The following is a 17262-nucleotide window of genomic DNA, read 5'->3' as shown; positions in this document are numbered from 1 at the left end:
GCCGCCTATCCCTTCGCTTGCCCCGCTGTCGCGTCCCTTCCTCGCGCCGCCTCCTGTCGCGGCCATCTTCTGCCGACCGCCCCCTTAGCCACGCCGACTGCATCTCTGCCTTCCACTGTCGGCCGCTCGGCTCGCCTGCTGTGTGCTTCTTCCTGCTGCTATGTGCTGCTCTACCACTGGTATGCTGTTGCGCCATGCCCTCGACACCGCCGGGGACAAACTGATGGGGAACGTAGCAGAAATTCAAAATTTTCCTACGTGTCATCAAGATCTATCTATGGAGAAACTAGCAACGAGGGGAAGGAGAGTGCATCTACATACCCTTGTAGATCGCTAAGCGGGAGCGTTCAAGTGAACGGGGTTGATGAAGTCGTACTCGTCGTGATTCAAATCACCGATGATCAAGTGTCGAACGCACGGCACCTCCGCGTTCAACACACGTACAGCCCGGTGACGTCTCCCACGCCTTGATCCAGCAAGGAGAGAGGGAGAGGTTGAGGAAAACTCCATCCAACAGCAGCACAATGGCGTGGTGGTGGTGGAGGAGCGTGGCAATCCAGCAGGGCTTCGCCAAGCACCATGGGAGAGGAGGAGTAGGAAGAGAGGTAGGGCTGTGCCAGAACTTCGTGTATAGCTCCCATGCGCCTCCCCACTATATATAGGGGTGGAGGGGCTGGTTTCTTGCCCTCCAAGTCCATTGGGGCGTTGGCCAAGGTGGGAGGAAAGAAATCTCATTATTTCCTTCCCCACCGATTGTTATCCCCCCTTTTTAGGGATCTTGATCTTATCCCTTCGGGATATGATCTTATTCCTTCTAAGGGGGGATCTTGGTGCGCCTTGACCAGGGGTGTGGGGCCTTGCCCCCACTACCCACGTCCATGTGGGTCCCCCCATGCAGGTGGGCCCCACTCCGGAACCTTCTAGAACCTTCCCGGTACAATACCGAAAAATCCCGAACATTTTCCGGTGGCCAAAATAGGACTTCCCATATATAAATCTTTACCTCCGGACCATTCCGGAACTCCTCGTGATGTCCGGGATCTCATCCGGGACTCCGAACAACATTCGGTAACCACATACAAACTTCCTTTGTAACCCTAGCGTCATCGAACCTTAAGTGTGTAGACCCTACGGATTCGGGAGACATGTAGACATGACCGAGACGTTCTCCGGTCAATAACCAACAGCGGGATCTGGATACCCATGATGGCTCCCACATGTTCCACGATGATCTCATCGGATGAACCACGATGTCAAGGACTTAATCAATCCCGTATTCAATTCCCTTTGTCTATCGGTATGTTACTTGCCCGAGATTCGATCGTCGGTATCCAATACCTTGTTCAATCTCGTTACCGGCAAGTCACTTTACTCGTTCCGTAACACATCATCCCGTGATCAACTCCTTGGTCACATTGCGCATATGATGATGTCCTACCGAGTGGGCCCAGAGATACCTCTTCGTTTACACGGAGTGACAAATCCCAGTCTCGATCCGCATAAAACAATAGATACTTTCGAAGATACCTGTAGTGCACCTTTATAGTCACCCAGTTACGTTGTGACGTTTGATACACCCAAAGCACTCCTACGGTATCCAGGAGTTACACGCTCTCATGGTCGAAGGAAGAGATACTTGACATTGGCAAAGCTCTAGCAAATGAACTACACGATCTTTTGTGCTAGTCTTAGGATTGGGTCTTGTCCATCACATCATTCTCCTAATGATGTGATCCCGTTATCAACGACATCCAATGTCCATAGCCAGCAAACCATGACTATCTGTTGATCACAACGAGCTAGTCAACTAGAGGCTCACTAGGGACATATTGTGGTCTATGTATTCACACGTGTATTACGATTTCCGGATAATACAGTTATAGCATGAATAAAAGACAATTATCATGAACAAGGAAATATAATAATAATAATTTTATTATTGCCTCTAGGGCATATTTCCAACAGTCTCCCACTTGCACTAGAGTCAATAATCTAGTTCACATCGCCATGTGATTAACACTCACAGGTCACATCGCCATGTGACTAATACCCAAGAGTTTACTAGAGTCAATAGTCTAGTTCACATCACTATGTGATTAACACTCAATGAGTTTTATGTTTGATCATGTTGCTTGTGAGAGAGGTTTTAGTCAACGGGTCTGAACCTTTCAGATCCGTGTGTGCTTTACAAATCTCTATGTCATCTCCTAGATGCAGCTACCACGCTCTATTTGGAGCTATTCCAAACAACTGTTCTACTTGGAGCTATTCTAAATTATTTCTCCATTATATGTATCCGGTCTCTCTACTCAGAGCTATCCGGATAGGTGTCAAGCTTGCATCGTCGTAACCTTTACGACGAACTCTTTTACCACCTCCATAATCGAGAAAATTCCTTAGTCCACTAGTTACTAAGGATAACTTTGACCGCTGTCCTGTGAGCCATTCTTGGATCACTCTTGTACCCCTTGACTGACTCATGGCAAGGCACACTTCAGGTGCGGTACACAGCATAGCATACTGAAGAGCCTACGTCTTAAGCATAGGGGACGACCTTCGTCCTTTCTCTCTATTCTGCCGTGGTCGAGCTTTAAGTCTTAACTTCGTACCTTAAAACTCAGGCAAGAACTCCTTCTTTGACTGGTCCATCTTGAACACCTTCAAGATCATGTCAAGGTATGTGCTCATTTGAAAGTATTATTAAGCAGTTTGATCTATCCTTATAGATCTTGATGCTCAATGTTCAAGTAGCTTAATCCAGGCTTTCCATTGAAAAACACTTTCAAAATAACCCTATATGCTTTCCAGAAATTCTACGTCATTTCTGATCAACAATATGTCAACAACATATACTCATCAGAAATTCTATAGTGCTCCCACTCACTTCTTTGGAAATACAAGTTTCTCATAAACTTTGTACAAACCCAAAATTTTTGATCATCATCAAAGCATACATTCCAACTCCGAGATGCTCACTCCAGTCCTTAGAAGGATTGCTGGAGCTTTGCATACTTATTAGCATCTTTCGGGATTGACAAAACCTTCCGGTTGTATCACATACAACCTTTCCTCATTAAAATCGTCGAGGAAACAATGTTTTGACATCCTATCTGCAAGATTTCATAAATAATGCAGTAATCGCTAATATAATTCCAATAGACTCTTAGCATCGCTACGAGTGAGAAAATCTCATCATAGTCAACTCCTTGAACTTGTCGGAAAACATCTTAACGACAAGTCGAGCTTTCTTAATGGTGACATTTACCATCATTGTCCGTCTTCCTTTTGAAATCCATCTGTACTCATTAGCCTTACGACCATCGAGCCGTTCTGCCAAAGTCTACACTTTGTTTTCATACATGAATCCTCTCTCGGATTTTATGGTCTCAAGCCATTTATCGGAATCCGGGCCCACCATCGCTTCTCCATAGCTCGTAGGTTCATTGTTGTCTAGCAACATGACCTTCAAGACAGGATTACGTACCACTCTGAAGTAGTACGCATCCTTGTCATCCTACGAGGTTTGGGAGTGACTTGATCCGAAGTTTCATGATCAATATCATAAGCTTCCACTTCAATTGGTGTAGGTGCCACAGGAACAACTCCCTGTGCCCTGTCACACACTAGTTGAAGAGACGGTTCAATAACCTCATCAAGTCTCCACCATCCTCCCAGTCAATTCTTTCGAGAGAAACTTTTCCTCGAGAAAGGACCCGATTCTAGAAACAATCCATATTGCTTTCGGATCTGAATTAGGAGGTATACCCAACTGTTTTGGGTTTCCTATGAAGATGCATTTTATCCGCTTTGGGTTCGAGCTTATCAACCTGAAACTTTTTCATATAAGCGTCGCAGCCCCAAACTTTTAAGAAACGACAACTTAGGTTTCTCTAAACCATAATTCATACGGTGTCATCTCATCGGAATTACGTGGTGCCCTATTTAAAGTGAATGTGGTTGTCTCTAATGCCTAACCCATGAACGATAGTGGTAATTCGATAAGAGACATCATGGTACGCACCATATCCAATAGGGTGCAACTATGATGTTCGGACACACCATCACATTATGGTGTTCCAGGCGGTATTAATTGCGAAACAATTTCCACAATGTCTTAATTGTGTGCCAAAACTCGTAACTCAGATATTCATCTCTATGATCATATCATAGACATTTTATCCTCTTGTCACAATGATTTGCTACTTCACTCTAAAATTACTTGAACCATTCAATAATTCAGACTTGTGTTTCATCAAGTAAATATACTCAACATTTACTCGAATCATCTGTGAAGTAAGAACATAATGATATTCACTGCATGCCTCAGCACTCATTCGACTGCACACATCAAAATGTGTTACTTCCAACAAGTTGCTATCTTGTTCCATCTTACTGAAAATGAGGCTTTTCAGTCATCTTGCCCATGTGGTATGATTTGCATATCTCAAGTGATTCAAAATCAAGTGAGTCCGAACGATCCATTTGCATGGAGTTTCTTCATGCATATACACCAATAGACATGGTTCGCATGTCTCAAACTTTTCAAAAACGAGTGAGTCCAAAGATCCATCAACATGGAGCTTCTTCATGCGTTTTATACCATTATGACTTACATGGCAGTGCCACAAGTAAGTGGTACTATCATTACTATCTTATATCTTTTGGCATGAAAATGTGTATCACTACGACCGAGATTCAATAAACCATTCCTTTAGGTGCAAGACCATTGAAGGTATTATTCAAAAATAGAGTAACCATTATTCTCCTTAAATGAATAATCGTATTGCGATAGACATAATCCAATCATGTCTATGCTCAACGCAAACACCAATCTCGGTGGTAGAGGGAGCGTGCGATGCTTGATCATATCAACCTTGGAAACACTTCCAACATATATCGTCAGCTCACCTTTAGCTAGTCTCCGTTTATTCCGTAGCTTTTATTTCGAGTTACTAACACTTAGCAACCGAACTGGTATCCAATACCCTGGTGCTACTAGGAGTACTAGTAAAGTACACACTAACATAATGTATATCCAATATACTTCTATCGACCTTGCCAGCCTTCTCATCTACCAAGTATCTAGGGTAATGCTGCTCCAGTGGTTGTTCCCCTTATTACAGAAGCACTTAGTCTCGGGTTTGGGTTCAACCTTGGGTTTCTTCACTAGAGCAGCAGCTGAATTGCCGTTTCATGAAGTATCCCTTTGTTCCCTTGCCCTTCTTGAAACTAGTGGTTTCACCAACCATCAACAATTGATGCTCCTTCTTGATTTCTACTTTCGCGGTGTCAAACATCATGAATATTTCAAGGATCATCATATCTATCCCTGATATGTTATAGTTAATCACGAAGCTCTAGCAGCTTGGTGGCAATGACTTTGGGGAAACATCACTATCTCATCTGGAGGATCAACTCCCACTCGATTCAAGTGATTGTTGTGCTCAGACAATCTGAGCACAAGCTCAACGATTGAGCTTTTCTCCCTTAGTTTGCAGGCTAAGAAAATCGTCAGAGGTCTTATACCTCTTGACGTGGGCACGAGCCTAAAATCCCAATTTCAGCCCTCGAAACATCTCATATGTTCCGCGACGTTTCGAAAACGTCTTTGGTGCCTCTACTTAAACCATTTAATTAAACTATCACGTAGTTATCAAAACGTGTATGTCCGATGTTCGCAACATCGACAAACGACGTTGGGGTTCAGCACACTGAGCGGTGCATTAAGGACATAAGCTTTCTACTGATCGCATAATCGCTACTATCAACTTTGAACTATATTTTCTCTAGGAACATATCTAAACAGTGGAACTAAAGCGCGAGCTTACGACATAATTTGCAAAAGGTCTTTTGACTATGTTCAGGATAATTAAGTTCATCTTATGAACTCCCACTTAGATAGACATCCCTCTGGTCATCTAAGTGATCACATGATCCGAGTCAACTAGGCCGTGTCCAATCATCACGTGAGACGGACTAGTCATCATCGGTGAACATCTTCATGTTGATCGTATCTACCATACGACTCATGCTCGACCTTTCGGTCTCCGTGTTCCGAGGCCATGTCTGCACATGCTAGGCTCGTCAAGTTAACCCTAAGTGTTTTCGCTGTGTAAAACTGTCTTACACCCGTTGTATGTGAACGTAAGAATCCATCACACCCGATCATCACGTGGTGCTTAGAAGCGACGAACTGTAGCAACGGTGCACAGTTAGGGGAGAACACTTCTTGAAATTTTGTAAGGGATCATCTTATTTACTACCGTCGTCCTAAGCAAACAAGATGCATAAACATGATAAACATCACATGCAATCAAATAGTGACATGATATGGCCAATATCATTTTGCTCCTTTTGATCTTCATCTTCGGGGCTCCATGATCATCATCGTCACCGGCACGACACCATGATCTCCATCATCATGATCTCCATCATCGTGTCTTCATAAAGTTGTCACGCCAACGACTACTTCTACTTCTATGACTAACGCGTTTAGCAATAAAGTAAAGTAGTTTACATGGCGTTCTTCAATGACACGCAGGTCATACAATAAATAAAGACAACTCCTATGGCTCCTGCCGGTTGTCATACTCATCGACATGCAAGTCGTGAATCCTATTACAAGAACATGATCAATCTCATACATCACATATCATTCATCACATTCTTCTTGGCCATATCACATCACATAGCATACCCTGCAAAAACAAGTTAGACGTCCTCTAATTGTTGTTGCATTTTTTACGTGGCTGCTATGGGTTTCTAGCAAGAACGTTTCTTACCTACGCAAGACCACAACGTGATATGCCAATTGCTATTTACCCTTCATAAGGACCCTTTTCATCGAATCCGTTCCGACTAAAGTGGGAGAGACTGGCACCCGCTAGCCACCTTATGCACCAAGTGCATGTCAATCGGTGGAACCTGTCTCACGTAAGAGTACGTGTAAGGTCGGTCCGGGCCGCTTCATCCCACAATACCGTCGAAACAAGATTGGACTAGTAACGGTAAGCATATTGAACAACATCAACGCCCACAACTACTTTGTGTTCTACTCGTGCAAAGAATCTACGCAATAGACCTAGCTCATGATGCCACTGTTGGGGAACGTAGCAGAAATTCAAAATTTTCCTACGTGTCACCAAGATCTATCTATGGAGAAACTAGCAACGAGGGAAAGGAGAGTGCATCTACATACCCTTATAGATCGCTAAGCGGAAGCGTTCAAGTGAACGGGGTTGATGAAGTCGTACTCGTCGTGATTCAAATCACCGATGATCAAGTGCCGAACGCACGGCACCTCCGCGTTCAACACACGTACAGCCCGGTGACGTATCCCATGCCTTGATCCAGCAAGGAGAGAGGGAGAGGTTGAGGAAGACTCCATCCAACAGCAGCACAACGGCGTGGTGGTGGTGGAGGAGCATGGCAATCCAGCAGGGCTTCGCCAAGCACCATGGGAGAGGAGGAGTAGGGAGAGAGGTAGGGTTGCGCCAGAACTTCGTGTATAGCTCCCATGCGCCTCCCCACTATATATAGGGGTGGAGGGGCTGGTTTCTTGCCCTCCAAGTCCATTGGGGCGTTGGCCAAGGTGGGAGGAAAGAAATCTCATTATTTCCTTCCCCACCGATTGTTATCCCCCCTTTTTAGGGATCTTGATCTTATCCCTTCGGGATATGATCTTATTCCTTCTAAGGGGGGATCTTGGTGCGCCTTGACCAGGGGTGTGGGGCCTTGCCCCCACTACCCACGTCCATGTGGGTCCCCCCATGCAGGTGGGCCCCACTCCGGAACCTTCTAGAACCTTCCCGGTACAATACCGAAAAATCCCGAACATTTTCCGGTGGCCAAAATAGGACTTCCCATATATAAATCTTTACCTCCGGACCATTCCGGAACTCCTCGTGACGTCCGAGATCTCATCCGGGACTCCGAACAACATTCGGTAACCACATACAAACTTCCTTTATAACCCTAGCGTCATCGAACCTTAAGTGTGTAGACCCTATGGGTTCGGGAGACATGTAGACATGACCGAGACGTTCTCCGGTCAATAACCAACAGCGGGATCTGGATACCCATGATGGCTCCCACATGTTCCACGATGATCTCATCGGATGAACCACGATGTCAAGGACTTAATCAATCCTGTATTCAATTCCCTTTGTCTATCGGTATGTTACTTGCCCGAGATTCGATCGTCGGTATCCAATACCTTGTTCAATCTCGTTACCGGCAAGTCACTTTACTCGTTCCGTAACACATCATCCCGTGATCAACTCCTTGGTCACATTGCGCATATGATGATGTCCTACCGAGTGGGCCCAGAGATACCTCTCCGTTTACACGGAGTGACAAATCCCAGTCTTGATCCGCATAAAACAATAGATACTTTCGGAGATACCTGTAGTGCACCTTTATAGTCACCCAGTTATGTTGTGACGTTTGATACACCCAAAGCAGTCCTACGTTATCCAGGAGTTACACGCTCTCATGGTCGAAGGAAGAGATACTTGACATTGGCAAAGCTCTAGCAAATGAACTACACGATCTTTTGTGCTAGTCTTAGGATTGGGTCTTGTCCATCACATCATTCTCCTAATGATGTGATCCCGTTATCAACGACATCCAATGTCCATAGCCAGCAAACCATGACTATCTGTTGATCACAACGAGCTAGTCAACTAGAGGCTCACTAGGGACATATTGTGGTCTATGTATTCACACGTGTATTACGATTTCCGGATAATACAGTTATAGCATGAATAAAAGACAATTATCATGAACAAGGAAATATAATAATAATACTTTTATTATTGCCTCTAGGGCATATTTCCAACACAAACGTGGCAGAAGGATTGTCAATGGAGTACGAGGAGGAGGTGGCGGAGAAGGTGTGGAGAGGCAAGAGGTCTAGGATGGCGTCAGCTGGCTGTGGTGGAGGTGATTATGAGAGAAGGAGCCGGAGCGGAAGGAGAGGTCACAATTGGAAAGAATCGCAAAAAAGTCATAATCCAGAGATCTCATTCCAAAAAAATGCTAATATCGATGGAGGGGTGATTTCCTTCAATAGGTGGAAAACATAGGAAATATTGGATGTTATCAAGGAAAGGAAAAAAATTAGAAAAGTTAGGATTTTGAACTGATTTCTATGCAAATGGGGTTTTATTGTTTGGTAACATGATATCCGTACCCGCCCGTCTGTGACGTGTCTGATTAGGAAAGTTTGCAAATGTTAAGAAACTATTTATTGGGAGGAAAGTTTGTGACATTTCTGTTATTTGTTTCTTAAAATAAATTTCACTAATGAGAGAAATCGATTGATTTAGATAATTAAGAAAGTTAGATTCAAATCTATTATTTGTTTCTTAAAAATTTGTTATTTGTTTCCTAAGACAAATTGAACCAATAAAAGGAATCGATTGATATGAATAATTTAAGTAATTTAGATCCGTGATTTGTTATACGTAGGTAAATCCTGGTTGTAATAAAGAGTGGAGAGAAAAATAAACCGATGGACCAGGATGGGAGGGGGTGGTGGGAGGAGAGACGAAAAAAACCCAGCGAAAATAAACCATGGAGACTATTAACCAACTGCTCCATTAGGAGTAGAGATATTTGTTTCTTAAAAATTTGTTATTTGTTTCCTAAGACAAATTGAACCAATAAAAGGAATCGATTGATATGAATAATTTAAGTAATTTAGATCCGTGATTTGTTATACGTTAGGTAAATCCTGGTTGTAATAAAGAGTGGAGAGAAAAATAAACCGATGGACCAGGATGGGAGGGGGTGGTGGGAGGAGAGACGAAAAAAACCCAGCGAAAATAAACCATGGAGACTATTAACCAACTGCTCCATTAGGAGTAGAGATAAAAATTAATTTCGTAATCTCTACTCCTAATGGAGCAGTTGGTGAATAGTCCGCCGGTTATTTTTCTCTGGTTTTATTTCGTCTACCCTCCCACCACCCCCTCTCATCGCTGGTTTTTTTCGTCTCTCCTCCCACCATCCCCTCCCATCGCTGGTTTTTTTGTCTCTCCTCCCACCACCCCCTCCCCCCGGTTTTTCTATTTTCTCGTCTGGGCGGCAATATCCAACGTATTTATGGCAATCAATCACAATTAATCCATGTATAGTAATAAATCAATCCAGGTATGGTAAGGCCATAGCTCAGGAAATTTTGAATATGATAATTATATGGTAATAAATTTAAATTACCCCAAAGGCTATCAATCCAGATATGGTAAATCCATAACTCGGGAAATATCAAATATGATAATAAATTTAAATTACCACCAGGTATGGTAAGGTTATCAATCCAGGTAAAAATGCCATCTCGGCACATCAGGAAAAAAACATACTACATGGCTCCCCTCGATCTATTTGCTAGGTCGACCGTGAAGCACGCCGCTGCTGCCATCGTGGAGCCCTTCGCCGCCGCCCTGCACCACCACTCCTATGACGCCGCCTCCCGCCAGTCTCCACCAGCACCGCGATGTGCGTGGCCTCCACACGCGTCGTCACCGCCCCTCGAGATCTGGCCGTCGTCGAGGGCGTATCCATCCAGTAGTGCGCCGTCACCTCCCCTCCAGATCCGGCCATCGTCAAGGCCGTATCCATCCAGCAGCACGCTGGCATCCCAATCATCACCTTCCGCGGCGTCATCGCCCAGGCTCAGTCTGGGGCCGGCAAGACGTCCATGATCTCCCTCTTCGTTTGCCAGGTTATCGAGACCAACATCCACAAGTAAGATGCCCGGCCCTCCCCTTCTTCTACCATCGCTGGATTTGTCAAATTGATTGTTTGGGCAAAGAATTTGATTTTAGGGTTAACTTGTTCATCTTGGATTGCCATCACCCGCTAGAACATGTCTCATTCGCGGAGATTCATTCATGTGTCGGACCGCATGTGCTCAGCATATATTTTGTGGCTGGATGTGTGATTTCAGCATACACACTTGACAGTATACGTTGGACGCTGTTTCACCATCATTTAACAATGTAATGCATCAGCTTTCTATGATGCATATGCACTTGATTCAAAATAAATTTGTGGAACCTGTTAAAACAATACACTAGCTTTGATAATGTATATATAGCACTTGCTCTGAAAGAGTGAAGTTGAAGTTAATATCGGGTACACCGTTGATTATGTGGGGTGCAGGCATTAGCGACGACATGGACATGGGCTTCACTGACAGGAAGAACTTGCTCATGGACCGCAGGACCATGGCTCCCAAGATCGACGACCTCAGGTCTCAGCCGTGCCTTTAGGGTTCCTCTCAAGAATTACACACAAGGTCCTGTTCCCAGTTCTGTTAACCTGACTGACAACTGATTCTGCATGATTCCCTTGATTTGTGCATGACACATCTTCGTTCATTTGCAGTTTCTTACTCGAGGTACCGACCCTGAGGTCCTTCTTGGTGCCGCATGTGATTGGTGGGCTGCATTTTTTAAGTTGGTATGATGAACTGGACTTTGTAAATGAGCACATATATACACTGAATCCTGGTAAATGGCAGCTGAATTTCAAGTGCAGGGGACTCTTCTGCCCGATCACAGTTTTCACACATTAATAACTGTATAGCTCCATCAGCGTGAATTCATTTTTCAGGGGGAAATTTAAGTGCACATAGCTGCAAAGATGTGAAGATCCATATCGGTCTTGTTTGATATTCTTTGAGTTGGTTTAGATAGAGAGAAGTGACCTCTTTCATGACAAGTGCATGTGCCATTTACTACAGCCAAAGTGTAGACTGATGTACGCTCATAACTTGTTCTTTTTGCTTTTTCTTGGCTGCATGCTTGCATCCAATTCAGATTTTCCATGTGCACTTCAGAACTAATCATGCTTGTACAGATGAGAAATTGAGCAAGTTTTTTAGTCTTTGATAGAAACTGAACAAGTTTCTCATGAGTTTTTGTATATACTTCAAGCCTACTGCTCATCCAGCTATATGTGCAGTTTGGAGATATGCTTTATTGATCATGCAACCTCCTTCTTTTCTCATCCCTTTTATATTTTTATTTCAAATACTCTGTGTTAGCAAAATCCTGTTGCATGACTAGACCAACTATCTGGTGATTCAGGCACTACATTAGTGATTGGGGCAATGGTCAGACCTGCTTGCATGAAAAAAGGGCAATTTTGATGTGCTTGCAGGAGCTCAGAACTCACCTATTGATGACTCACCTTGGAAACTGGTTTTTTAAAGGTTGGTGACTCTGACTGGACACTTGATTCTGCACTTGGTCGTGATAGATTTTTTTACATGTCACACTATACTTGTAGTAAAATTAGATTTGAAATGAAGACTGCAACTTAAACCTATATATATATATATATATATATATATATATATATATATATATATATATATATCAACTACATAATTAGACAACATGTATGATACTTGGAAAGGTATGTTATGTTGTTCAATGTTCACATATTTCCTCCCAGTGTAAACAACTATTTTTAACCCTATGAGAGTGTCCTACATCTTCTTTTTTTCTGTTGCCATATGTCTTGGAGATCACCTTTGGTAACAAACACTCAGGACTGCTCTAACTTATTATATGAAATAACTAGACCATGAAGGCGCGCATTGCCGCGCCCGTTCATTCTTAAGAACAAAAATACAGAAATTAAAGAAACATTTGTTGAAAATTTAAATGACCCACACTACAATCTTTTGATATAGGGGCTGGGGCATAATTCTCAAACATTAATTAGAACTGATCGACTAATCATATAAATCATCTGTTCACGTTTTTCCTATATCAAAATCCTCGGAATGGTCAAGAAATAGACATAACAAAAATGTAGAACATTTTATCTTTGTCTTGTCTGCTCTCGCACATAATTGAATTCTCCAAGAGTTCTTCAGTGGAATGTCTCAATAGAATTAGCTATCTTCTGACGTAATATGGTATTCAAAATCAGTATTCTTACAAGCATTTCAAGCTTTCGACATGATTTTTATTTCAAAAAATAACTTAAAAAGTTAATTATTGTATATAAATATAACTATGAACAAGTCTGAAAACAACAATCTGACAAAATAAAACTATTTAACACATCTGCAGCAAGTGCCGCCACAAATTAGTTTTCAGGATGCTCTTGTATATGCTAGTTACCTGGACTTCCTTTTGGGCATCGTCTGCAGTTGATATGCCTGTAAAAAGACATGCTATGCTAAGTAGCTATGAGTAGGATAACTTAATCTAAGGAGCTGATTTGCATACTTACAAATCTCTTGGGTAACATGCAATGCAACAATGCCTACAAAGATTCGTATTTTTCAAACTGCCTCGCTCGGTCACTATACTCAGAGATTCAGGTATGATCTCTCATTACACACATTTATGAGAAGCGCCCATATTTTATCTCCTTCTGCAACACGAATGGCATTGCTACATCAATTGTTTGGCTTAATACTTTAGGGCATCATTACTGCCACTTTACCTATTGACACAAATGTCCTCCATGAGTACGAAGGCGTGAACTGAAAATTGTATCAGAATCAGAACCTGTACCAAACAACTCGACCATAAGAACAGAGTGGGAATGGAGAAAATAAAATCAGGAAATAGAATAGCTCACCTGGTCTTGGGACTGTTTGTGCCGTGACGACTAATGAGCATCTGCATTCACGTCGGCTTCGTTGCCCAGCTAACATGTGTGGCCTGATCTGATCCTCCAGCCGCTCATTGGTTGCTTGTCGCGCGTGCTCAGGCCCGCAGATACAACGCTGGAGGGCACGGCATGGGGAAGAAGAGACTGCCGTGGGGGCCTGTCGACGCAGGAAGCTCGCCGGCGCGGCGCAGCGCCCAGGAAAAAGGGAGCAGCTCGAGGCTCGTGGGCCTTGAACCTAACGGCCCGATTAGCCACAATCATAGTTTTAAATAGCGCGCTAAGCATCTTAGCGGCAGACCTCTTCCAAATGCTATAGCGTGCTATAGCGGAGCTATAGCGTGCTATTTAAAATGTTTGTTCATTTGTTTGGACCAAAGTCTCTTAGCGCAAAACCTTTTGTAAACGTTATAGCGTGCTATAGCGGAGCTATAGCGGGCTATTTAAAACAGTGGCCACAATTAGTGTAACTCGTTCTCCGGAGCAGCAGCCCGGAAAACCGCCGAGGAAATCTTGTGTGTAGATGAGAGTGATCCGACGGTTCAGAGCATCAAATCGTTGTGGAGGCTCCTAACTAGCTCACACAGGCTGAGTGGTAGAAAAGGCCTTTGATTGCCTAAAAAAGTTAGCGGAGGATGCCAGAATGATTAGGAGCGTCAAATAAGATAATCGAACGGTTAAGAATGTCAAATCGCTGTGGATGCCCCTAGCTAGCTCAGTTTTACTGTTTAGTAATGTTCGGCCATAGTATATTTTTTCTACACTTGATGTTAGGTAACTCTGAACCATGAAGCCCAAATTGTGTTGATATTTTTATGGAATTTTATGATCAAATACTAATTTATAGTTTTTACTTAGTTTCTGTTTTTGCCATTTAAAAAAAGCAAACATTCATGGCGTTCTTCAATTGCTTCATCACTAATTTATTGTCTCTTTTTCCAGGCTGACAAGGCGACAAATGTGGGGCCTTCTTTAGTTTCAAGTTACACATGCCATCGTTGTCCAGGTCAGTGGTGCCCCGTGCCCATCGACGACCTCATGCAGTTGTTCGCCAACGCCTGGATGAATCACTTCAAGACATTATTCCTTGACCATAATGTAGTGCCGCCCTGGACTAGCAGCTTGTCGCCTACACCTCAATACAATACCTAGAAGTGCATCCGCCCGGCAGCAAGCACAACGACCTCGACGCCATGGGAAACAGTACTCCTTGATGGGAACTAGACCTTCAGGTATGATGGGAGCTTCGAAGAGGAAGCCAGCGGATATTCATGGGAGCTCCTCGTCAAAGTATGATTCTTCCCTTCATTCGCCTTCTCGATCACTTGCCTTTTAGTTTACCCAAAAAATGAGTTTACGTATAATACTGTGTATTGTACGAATCAAATGTATGGTGGCTTTGCTCTTTTCCAAATAGATGGTTGGCTGTTATTCCTTTGATCATTAGATTGTTATTACTTAAATGTTCTAATATACTGTACAAAGCTTTCATTTATGTCTTCATAAAAATCACTCTGAAATTTCATCCAAGAAAGCACTCTGAATATATATTTTTATTTGAAATCCGTATACATATATTTCTATGCAAGCTGAGATCGTCAATACAAATGTTATTTTGTACAACAATTTTGGTCCCATTGGTGTTGATCCCTTTGATCTCTGGCCATATGACTTCCCATTCAAGATATGATGGGGCATGGATGTGATACACCCACATACAGAGATGTTTAGATGTGAAGTTGGCAAGAGCAGGCTTGTTTGTAGATGAAGTTTTTATACATATGACTGACTACTCTAGCCTTGCCACCATTAATGTAGTGTTCTTATCTTCCTTCCCATGTTTTGTTGAAAGATCTTCTAGATTCATGACCCGCCTTAAAATTTTCTGTATAATGCAAATACAACCATTTATCATTACAGTTGAGGGATTTAGTATAGAAAGCTACTTTACAAGTAGTCTCAAGCTGGAGGATAACAGATTGGTCGCGACGTTAGGGATCCCCATCAATGTTATACTATTTGTCTCCAGGTATATACTCACTCCAAATTCTACATATTCTAGCGAGTAGATGAGGTGAAAGTATGTGAAACATAGTTCTTTTTTTTGTTTTTCTCTAATTTCTGCGGGAGTGTTGTTAAATCCCATGTAGCACGATGGTGGTTGTATGCTGCTGTGGAGGAATTAAAGGCACATGTTGATTAAAAGAATGGGTATAAGTAAGGAGTGGCTGGTGACTAATATTGTCGAGTAATTTCTTGATCCACTCATGATTAATTAGTACCCCAATTTGTTTTCTCAAAAAGGTATAATATTGTTATGGTAAAAGTTACACTTTGTGGCCTCAAATAGCATTCAGATTTATAGATTGGTTTCTCTTAGAAAAAATATAGATTTATTCCTGATTCTGTGAGCTCACTAATTATGAAGCTAACACAAGTCTAAGTACCTAATACTTACCTCCACCTCATCGTTGACATCGTGCAGTACCATGGCAAAGGTTTCTTCTGTGCATGGATTTCCAAGCGCTCCGGCAGTCATTGGCGGAAGCATGGGTTTTAATTGGCCAACATTCATCTTTTAGGCGCTGTGTTTATGTAGAGAATTTTACTTAACAGGTCTGGATGGCATCTTTTGTCAAAACAAAATCACCTTTGTTTTTATATATTTTCTGCCTGACGCGTAAAGTGTTCCATTATTGTTTTCTTTTGGGGAAATAATTATGCTTTAGGATGAACTGGTTTAGTTCCTTTTTATGTAGAAGTCCCTGGATGAACTTTCAGAAATCTTTATTGTCAGGCCACATTGGTACTGAGCTTTCTTGCAAAGGTGCTATGTTCTAACTGTGGTGTATATAGTTGTATAGTTTATTGTGAAAGCTGCGTTCTTGTCAGGCCACAATAGTTGTATAGTTTAGATCATACCTTGAGTTAGTTTTGTGCTTGTGGAAGGGCAGCGGCGATTGCAAGACGGCTGGGTTCAGCTTCATTAATATAGCACCATCTTTACAATAATGTACATTATATTCTTAGAATATTTTTTGCACTCTAATAGTTTGGCCTTTGAAGTAAAATACACTTAGTAGTTTTAAATTTCAAGTCGCATGGCTTACAATATGTAAGTGGGTTTTCCACACTTGTAACATGAGAGAATCTGCATAGATCTCAAGGTTGCCATTCGTGGCTGAGACAATGTTTCTAAATCAAGGGACCTGCACTTCGTCATTATCTAAATTGCGCTTGATTATTTTCCTACAGGGACCTGCACTTCGTCATTACCTAAGCGCATCAGTTAGAAGAGAAGTTAGAGCTGACGGGAGTGGTGCCAACAGTTTCCACAATAATCGTCTGACAGATAAATATATATCTTCTCATTTTTCAGATTTTGTTGTTCAATTCAGTTAAATCTATTAGCTTACTTGTTGTGGTATAACTATTTCTAGAATTTACAATGTGGTTTCCGTGCCTATTGATTTAACTTGATGAGAGAAAAATGACTTCTTGGGTTCACTGTTCACTCTACATTCTGAGTGGTTGTAACTTTTTTGCTTCTGAAGTGTCAAAGATACAAAAATTAGGATGATATATTAGGCTGAGACAATGTTTCTAAATCAAGAGACCTGCACT

General features: G+C 42.4%; 1 long non-coding RNA gene across 1 annotated transcript; it reads left to right on the top strand.

Moving 5' to 3' along the window:
- The first annotated feature begins 10614 nt into the window (after positions 1-10614).
- LOC119288052 lies at positions 10615-11533 on the top strand. Its single transcript, XR_005141086.1, has 3 exons — positions 10615-10749; positions 11167-11302; positions 11392-11533. It is a non-coding gene; the product is annotated as an uncharacterized LOC119288052 (long non-coding RNA).
- The last annotated feature ends 5729 nt before the right edge of the window (positions 11534-17262 follow it).

Source organism: Triticum dicoccoides, chromosome 4A (genome assembly GCF_002162155.2).
Source record: "Triticum dicoccoides isolate Atlit2015 ecotype Zavitan chromosome 4A, WEW_v2.0, whole genome shotgun sequence".
Taxonomy (NCBI): Eukaryota; Viridiplantae; Streptophyta; class Magnoliopsida; order Poales; family Poaceae; genus Triticum; species Triticum dicoccoides.
This window is presented reverse-complemented; position numbering and strand designations above follow the sequence as displayed.